Source organism: Crocodylus porosus, unplaced genomic scaffold (genome assembly GCF_001723895.1).
Source record: "Crocodylus porosus isolate Cpor-Errol unplaced genomic scaffold, CroPor_comp1, whole genome shotgun sequence".
In the NCBI taxonomy this organism is placed as follows: domain Eukaryota; kingdom Metazoa; phylum Chordata; order Crocodylia; family Crocodylidae; genus Crocodylus; species Crocodylus porosus.
In genome coordinates, this window is record NW_017728909.1 from 61,948,774 (window position 1) to 61,956,348 (window position 7,575).

The following is a 7,575-nucleotide window of genomic DNA, read 5'->3' on the forward strand; positions in this document are numbered from 1 at the left end:
AAGAGCTGCACCAGTGATGGTGGAAGTGGTCTGCTACTTTTCCTTTGTCACCTGTAGCAAGAAGCTTTGGTGTGGTTACACATATGCGTATCGTGTGTGGGGGGGGCCGGGGGGGTTCGCTCTTACGTGCGATTTATGGGGCATATCAAACAGAGCTTCATTTTTTTTCCCCTACAGGGTGAAAACTACCGGTTGCTTTAAAAAAAAAGGAAAGAGAAAAAAAAAAGTCTCTACATCGGTGTTTGCTTTGTGTCTTTTCCCCTGCTTATTTCCCGATTAACGCTCCTCTCCAAACGGTGACAAAATTCTCCACAAAGAGCCAGAAAAAAAGAGGAATTGAGACTTTCATCTCTAGGCCAGAAAGCTCTTTAAACTTCCAGCGTTGAGCGCAAATCCATTTCTAACAAGGTTTCTGAGGAGTAGAGTGCACACAACTTACTGCAAACTATACACTGCTGCCTGAAGTTATAAATTAAACTAGTCAGGTATTTTTTCCAGGGAGCGTACAAATTAGTCCATGTTGACAGATGTTTGTCACTTAGTAACTTCTTTCCAAGTTCCCCCCCCCCCAAGCCTTGTTTCGAGCTTGCTTTGTTGTTTTAAAATATGCATGTCTCTCAGGAATGCCAGTCACGAGTCCAAACTTTGTGTCCAACCTCCCACATGAAATGATCCTTTTATAGGGAACCCGATATGTCTCAATCTGCACTTCACTCAAAGCCTCTGCATATGGGGCATTGGTCCCTGCTCAAAAATAACAGCAGAAACGCCTTTCCACCCAAAAAACCCCCCAAAAACAAAAACAAAAAAACCCACGAATGACTCTCAAAGAAGAAATATAACTCCCATAATTAAAGGAGGCAGCGGTCAGAGGGGAATGCAGCTTGGGGGGAAAAAAAGTAAGAGTTTTATTTCTCTTCTGATTGCACTTGGGCTGTCATTAACAGCAGGTTTATCAACACAAGGCTCTCACAGCACAGCCTGAAGACCAGAGGAGAAGGACGAGGCGAGATTAAGGAACTACAGGCCAACGGCGAGAAAGAGTAAGTGACCTCAGTGCAGAGAGGGAGACGGGGGGGAAGGGGCTTGCTGTGAATTTGCAGCCGAAGTTTTCTTGCGAGGGAGAACAGTGGCCCGAAGCTGGACCAGAGGGGCTGGAGGAGCCGGGCCCTGCCTGGGAAGGGCGGCAGGGAAAGCCCTGGCACGGCGGGGGAGCGGGGCAGGAGAAGTGGCAGGGCTGAAGAAACGTCACGCCTGCAGGAGCCCGGGCGCTGGTCGCGCCGGCCCGGGGCCGGGGCCGGGGCCGGGGCCCTGCGAGGCGCTTCGCTCCGTGCGTGTGCGCGCGCTGCCGGCCTGATGCGCGTCCTGCGGGGCAACGCGGGGCTGGCAGGGCCGGAGCCCCCCGGACGAGCCGGGCAGCAGGCTCGGCGGGGACAACCCGCCGCCCCGGAGCGGAGAAGTAGTAAACAAAAACACCCCCCCCCCAAAAAAAAAAAAAAAAAAAGTCCAAGCAAAACTTCCCAAGTGATGGGAACCAGATGAGCCGCTTCTCCCGGTAACATTGACTCTCCTGCCCTGATGTGCCGTGACGTCACCAGCGCCTACCCTATCCTCTGCACTGCGAGAGGGAGGGAGAGGGGGAGCCTGCGAAGGGGCAGATCCTACCTCTCTATTTTCTTTTCTTTCTTTCCTCTTCCTCCCTCTCTCCTTCTCTCTCTTCTGGGACGAATTTCCACGAGGAGCCTGCCCAGCCCCGGCTTGCAGAGCCCCTGATTGATAGGACCCCTTTCCCTCCTTTCTCCCAGATCTACATATTCCAACATATGGAAAGCTTGCAGGCCCTGTGCACTTATAGAAGCTGATAATGCATTAGTTTTCAGCAATATTTACAGCACTGCTTTTAATACACACCAGATGGTTTGCGACTCTGCCACCACCGCCAGCTAGCTCCTCGATTTTACGCAGCGGCATTTTGTTACAATTACACTCCATGCTGAGACCAATTTTATTGGTGACCTATTTTTCATATTTGCGGCATTTTATGTTAAAAACCTCCTCCCTGGCCCCTTAGCAAAGGGCAGTGCTAAGGGGGGGGGGGGAAGAAAGAAAAAGGAGCAGTCACTGGAGCTTTTCGGTGGAGCCAGCGTTTGTAATATGTAATAATGAGCTGGTCCTGTGTGTGTGTATATATGCATGTGTGCCTATATAAATAATGCATATGCATATTTATTTATTGCTTTTGATCAATAACACTATATTTGTTAAACCTCCATTGACTGCATTTGCCTTCCTGATAGCAAACATTACAACACAATAAATATTGCATATGGTTAATTATTACGCCAGGGCTCAGTGCTTGGGTGTGTGTGTTTTTTCCCGCATGTGCTCCAGTCCTCGTACAACGCAGTACAAACAAGTCCGGGTTCGCAAAGATATTTTGGGAGTGGGAGGGGGAGGAAAAAGAAAACCCAGCTCTCTATGGGAATTCTCCGACTCAAACACTTTGAGCGAGAAACTGCATATAGTCATACATTCCTCCGCGCTAAACATCGGGCTGTTGAAGAGGAAAGAAAAAACCCACACACCTCTTGCCTGGAATACATCCCAGGGCATTTAAAACAGCGCACAATAAATGTTATCACGTTGGGGAGAAAGCTACAATGCGGATCGGATTTTAGCATGGGTTTTTAAACCTTATTTTACACAAAGTAAATAATCTCAAGGACACAACAGAGAGCCTGCTTTGCATAGAGCAGTATAAATAGCCAATTCACTCCAGTGCAGGTGTGTTCTTCCTACACAAATGCTTTTTCCACTTTTATAGTAACTCTTTAAATTTCTTTTTTTTTTTTTTTTTTTTGCCTCTCCTGCTAAAATCACAGATGTTTATTTTATTGATATACCCTATACCTTGGCTATGCTGAGAATAGTCTGCCTCGACTAACAGTCATTTAGCAAATAATAGAGGCGTTCTGGATGCTTTCCAATGTTACACATGTACTTGGTCATAAAATGATACGTGAAAAAATTAACATCTGCTTGCCTAAAATAAAGTGTGCCAAGTAGCTTTTTATGAATGCTTTCCTCATTTTAAAAAGAACTATGTAGCGATAAACTGGCATCCATATGTATAGCATATTTATAATGGTTTTAGGATTTAAAGGTAGCTATTCATTGCATAAGCCATTTAGAAATGACGTTTTAAAAGCTACTTAACCTCAGACATCCTTGAATCTTAAAGAAGGATTCCAAACGATATTCTTTAAAGAGGAATTTGCTGTAATTTAATTGCATATCAAGGCGGAACTATGCGCGCGCCTCGCATGGTATGCTGTGTTTAATAGCATTCCCACTTCCATTTTATTTACCTCATTTCTCAACACGGATCCTATTCCCTTCAGCACACAAGACTGGGAAGTCGAGTTGAATGTGTTTCTTTTTCTCCTCCTTCTTTCTCCTCTTGCTTGCTTGCTCTTTACTTTCTTCCCCCCCCCCCCCGTTTTAATTCCACCATTAGGAAATGAGGCATACCTTCGAATTATTTCATTAAGCTTTGCCCTTTTGGGGGGAAGAGGGTGGGAACTATAATCATTAGTGCCTTTTATTATTTCTACAATAAATGGCTAGATTCTTTGCTGAGTAAGCTGTCTGAATGTTTTGCAGATGTTCCACTTAGACCAAAACTGACCCTCCATTTCCTCCCAAATAAGTCTCCTAAACTCTCCCATCAGTGCATTTACTCCACTGCAAAGAAATGCCCGGCTTTGTGAGGCATGAAAGGTGAAACGCAGCTCTGTGTAGCACAGACCCCCGTTAGGAGTTGGTAGATGCGTGTGGGGAGTGTGTGTCGATACACGCAGCCCTGTATTACACCCTCGCGTGTGTCACCTGGAAGAGCGTCTCCGCTGACACAGCTCCCTGGTCCAGATGTTGGGCTCTACTATAGCCATTGCACGAGGTGGGGTATCGCTTCTGCTCAGCTCCAGAGGGGAGCCCCTCTCCACCCGGAGGGGCTGGGGGCTGGTCCTGGTGGCTTGTCAGAGCATTCCCCTCCCTAGCTGTGGACAAGAGTTGATCAAACAGGCTCCTCCAGCTAGAAACTCACCCTTGGTAGTAGGCAGGGCAGCCCTGCCTGTCTGTTCGCCTCTGTGGCCTACTGTTGCCCTGGCTGGAGAGTGCCTGGTCGCCTGGTTCAAGAAGCCAAAGCTTCTTTGCAGTTCCTTGGCTGGAAAGACGTGGGTGTGGGGGCCAAGGGGTAGGGCCTCTGGGGTAGGAGGCTGCCTTATGGGTGTAGGGGACAGAGGTTAAAGAACTGGCCCCTTTCTGAGTGACAGGGCCTTTTCTCAAAGGCCAAACGGGGTTGGGGGGTGGGGGACCCGCTGCCCAAGTGAATAGGGGAATTTTCCAGGTTTCGCAGCTTTCCCCTTTATTTCTGGTTATTTCTTTTTAATGAATCTGGGTGGTGACTGGCAGAGCCCGCAAGGGTTTTCGGAGTGGGGGGAGAGGGGGAGAGAGAGAGAGAGAGAGAGAGAGAGAGAGAGAGAGAAGTAAAGTCCATTTGCTTAGAGAAAAAAAAATCCTGCCTGGGTTGGTAAAATCATTAAAATCTGTTAAGTGACATGGAGTTGGGATTTATGTGGCCGCACCGGACAGAAAGTGGACACGGCCAGCAGGGGTAGTCACGCTTGGAGACAGGGGGTCTTTATTGAGAGATGGTGTATTTCTGGGGGAAGAAAGGGAATATCTTACAAAGCTCTCCCTCTCCTCCTGATAACAAAACCTGTCACATCTTCACTTCTGCCTCGCAAAGAGCGAGTGTCCGCATTTGAACATCTCTAAAGTGATTATTAGATGCCTCTGTGAGAAATCAGTTCGGGAGAGCGAGCCCAGAGCACACAAAAAAGGACAGATTGGCCAACACTGCGCGCTCCTCTAATTTTACCTCCTAAATGGCCCCCTAATATCCCCCCAATCGCACTGTTATTAAAGGACCTTTCGTTAATAAGAACAAGCCCTGCTTTAAAATAAAATAAAAAAGATTTGCACTTTAAAAAAAGAAAGCCAAACCATGGGTTTTTTAAAAGTATTATTATTATTATTGTGCCTCCTCCTGATAAGATGTGAGAACTTCTTTTTAGAGAGAGAGAGAGTGAAATGAAGGACACAAAGACAGTATATCAGTGAAAAGGAGAAAGTGCCCCTTTAATGAGAACTAAAGAAAACCAAAACGTAGATGAAGTGTACCGTAAAGGCTGCTTCAAAGTACATCGTAATTCCCCTGAGTTCTGCCATCACATAGATTTGGTAATTGGGAGTTTACTGCGCGGAGGTGAGGCAGCATGGTATAGCTAACCCTATATTTTTTTCTTTCAGTAATTATAGATACATTTCCAGACAATCTTTGCAAAGAGCCAGGAAAGATATCAGAGCTCACGTGCATTGAAGGACGAGCTTGTCATAAAGGGGGGGGAGGAAAGTCTACCTGCACATTCAAAATTAAACTGATCTCCCCCCCCACACCCACACTTTTTATAATTATACTCCTGGCTCCAGATGTATTTTAACAGAGCTGTGTGTGCACTGCCATCCGCCAATGCATGCTGATGCCTTTATTGGTATTTGCTTCTGTGCCTAGGTTTCATTTTGTATTTCTTTCCTGACCTTAGCTTTTCTGGATTACAAAAAGTCTCCACAAGTAACAGAGCAATAAATCCAAACAAAAATAAGACAGATTTCCTCATCGATGTGTAATAAAGTTAAAGGACATTGTTTTGTCAGACAAGCGCTAAGTAGAAAATAAATCTTTGGGTCTGGGGAAACAAAACGGAGTGCTGTTGGCATGTGTGTAAATTTACTTTTAAAAGCAATAAATCAATGTTAAATTAAACAGCTGGGGTCCCCATCGCCGAGAAGGTTTTCATGTTTAAGGAAACCTTGACGGGGAAATGTGCGATTTAATAAGACACCAAAGAAGTTAAACCTTGATTTCAATTCCGCCTCTCCTTGCTCTCTGTGTGTGGGTTGCATCTGAACTTCAGGAACTGCTGTGAACTTGTGAGACAGACAGACAGACGGGGATAGGCAGGGACTGGCACCCACCGGCTCACTTTTGCTCTGCTCCCCACCCCATCTCACACGTGCCCACTGGGTCCCTTGCTCTGTCACAGCCCCGTGGTCCAGGAGGCATCGGGGATTCTCCTTGCATGTATTGCGTTAGGGTTAAATATTGTAACCTGTCGAAAGAGTTTGGTACTGTCATTATCTACATGCTAATGCCATCATTTCTGCATCGTGACAGATCCATGGCATTAGAGGTGCACCAAAAATAAAAATGCCTCTGAGACACACATATACACACACATATGTATGTATGTGTGTGTGTGTGTGTATCTATATACATAAGTATATGTATAAGTACATGTATGTATGCGTATGTATATAAATCTATGTGTGTGTGTATATCTCTCTCTCTCTAGATATAGATACACATTTAACAAGAAAGCCCATTTTAAGAGCAGTCAGAAGCCAGTTAGGAATGATGCATGATCCCACCGTCTGCAGCTGAAGTGTTGCAGAGCTGATTTTCCTAAATGCACGTGCGATTTATTTCTCCTTAAAAAAAGAAAGAAAGAAAGAAAAAGAAACTAGCACAAAACCCGGTAACATTTTCGCGCTCTGATGTAGCCCAGCGTGAATCAATAAGTTATTAAAAAGCCAAAGCAACACAAGCAATAATGCAGAACAGCAAATGGCAGTGGGTCCGTGGCAAGCAAATACGTGCGTGATTTAGGATTTTTTTTTTTTTTTTTTGAAGCTGCGAAGTCAAATTTGAAAAGGAGTTGACAATAAAGATGCTTGAATGCCTAGGTGTGTAGTTGTGTTAGTTATTTGCCTCCAAACACACGGAAGGCGATGGAGCCGGAGAATGTGTAATGACTCTTGTTTCTTGTGAAAAAAAGCTTCTCAGAGCAGCCACAATTGCCACAAATCGTTGGTGTCTTTGTTTAATTTTGCAGAAATAATGTAAAGGCGGCTGAAGAGTTTTCCATTTTTATTTTTATTTTTTTTGCTTCCTGGAGAGCCTCAGAAGTTTCCAAAATAAAAGGTCACCTTAGTAAGGCAGCCAGGAAGACAGAGATTTAATAGCCTCTGCCTTTGTTTCCCTCTCCTTGAAAGGAAGAGATAAAGACACTAGAAACTTGCGGGGTGGGGTGCGTGTAGTTGGTATTATTATTATTATTTTAAACTGAGGACATTTTTATCCAAACTTCTCCCGCAAGACCATTCAAACCAGCGCAGTTTGTCCTTGCTTTCCACTGGCTTCCCCATAGCCCCAGCGGCTCGCCCCGGCTGGGAGGCTGAGGCAGGCGGGGGTCTCAGCCCGGGAGGAAGATGGATTTATTTGTTGTGCAGGAAGATGTTTTTTGGTGCACCCCTTGTCCCTCCTCCACTTGGAGGCGAGGAAGCCGGCAGGTGAATAATAGCTGGCAGCCAGGTGCAGGCTGCCCCCCGCCTCCACGGGCGAGTGCGTGTGCACTTCAGCCAGGACTTGCACGAGGAAAGCCGGGGCCAGGG

The 7,575-nt window shown here is 46.0% G+C and overlaps 1 long non-coding RNA gene across 1 annotated transcript in view; it reads left to right on the plus strand.

Moving 5' to 3' along the window:
- The first annotated feature begins 568 nt into the window (after nucleotides 1-568).
- Nucleotides 569-7,575, plus strand: part of LOC109308111 — a 16,521-nt gene continuing 9,514 nt past the window's right edge. The window contains exon 1 of the long non-coding RNA XR_002100492.1: nucleotides 569-1,043. This is a non-coding gene — a long non-coding RNA (uncharacterized LOC109308111). The remainder of the gene's footprint in view (nucleotides 1,044-7,575) is intronic.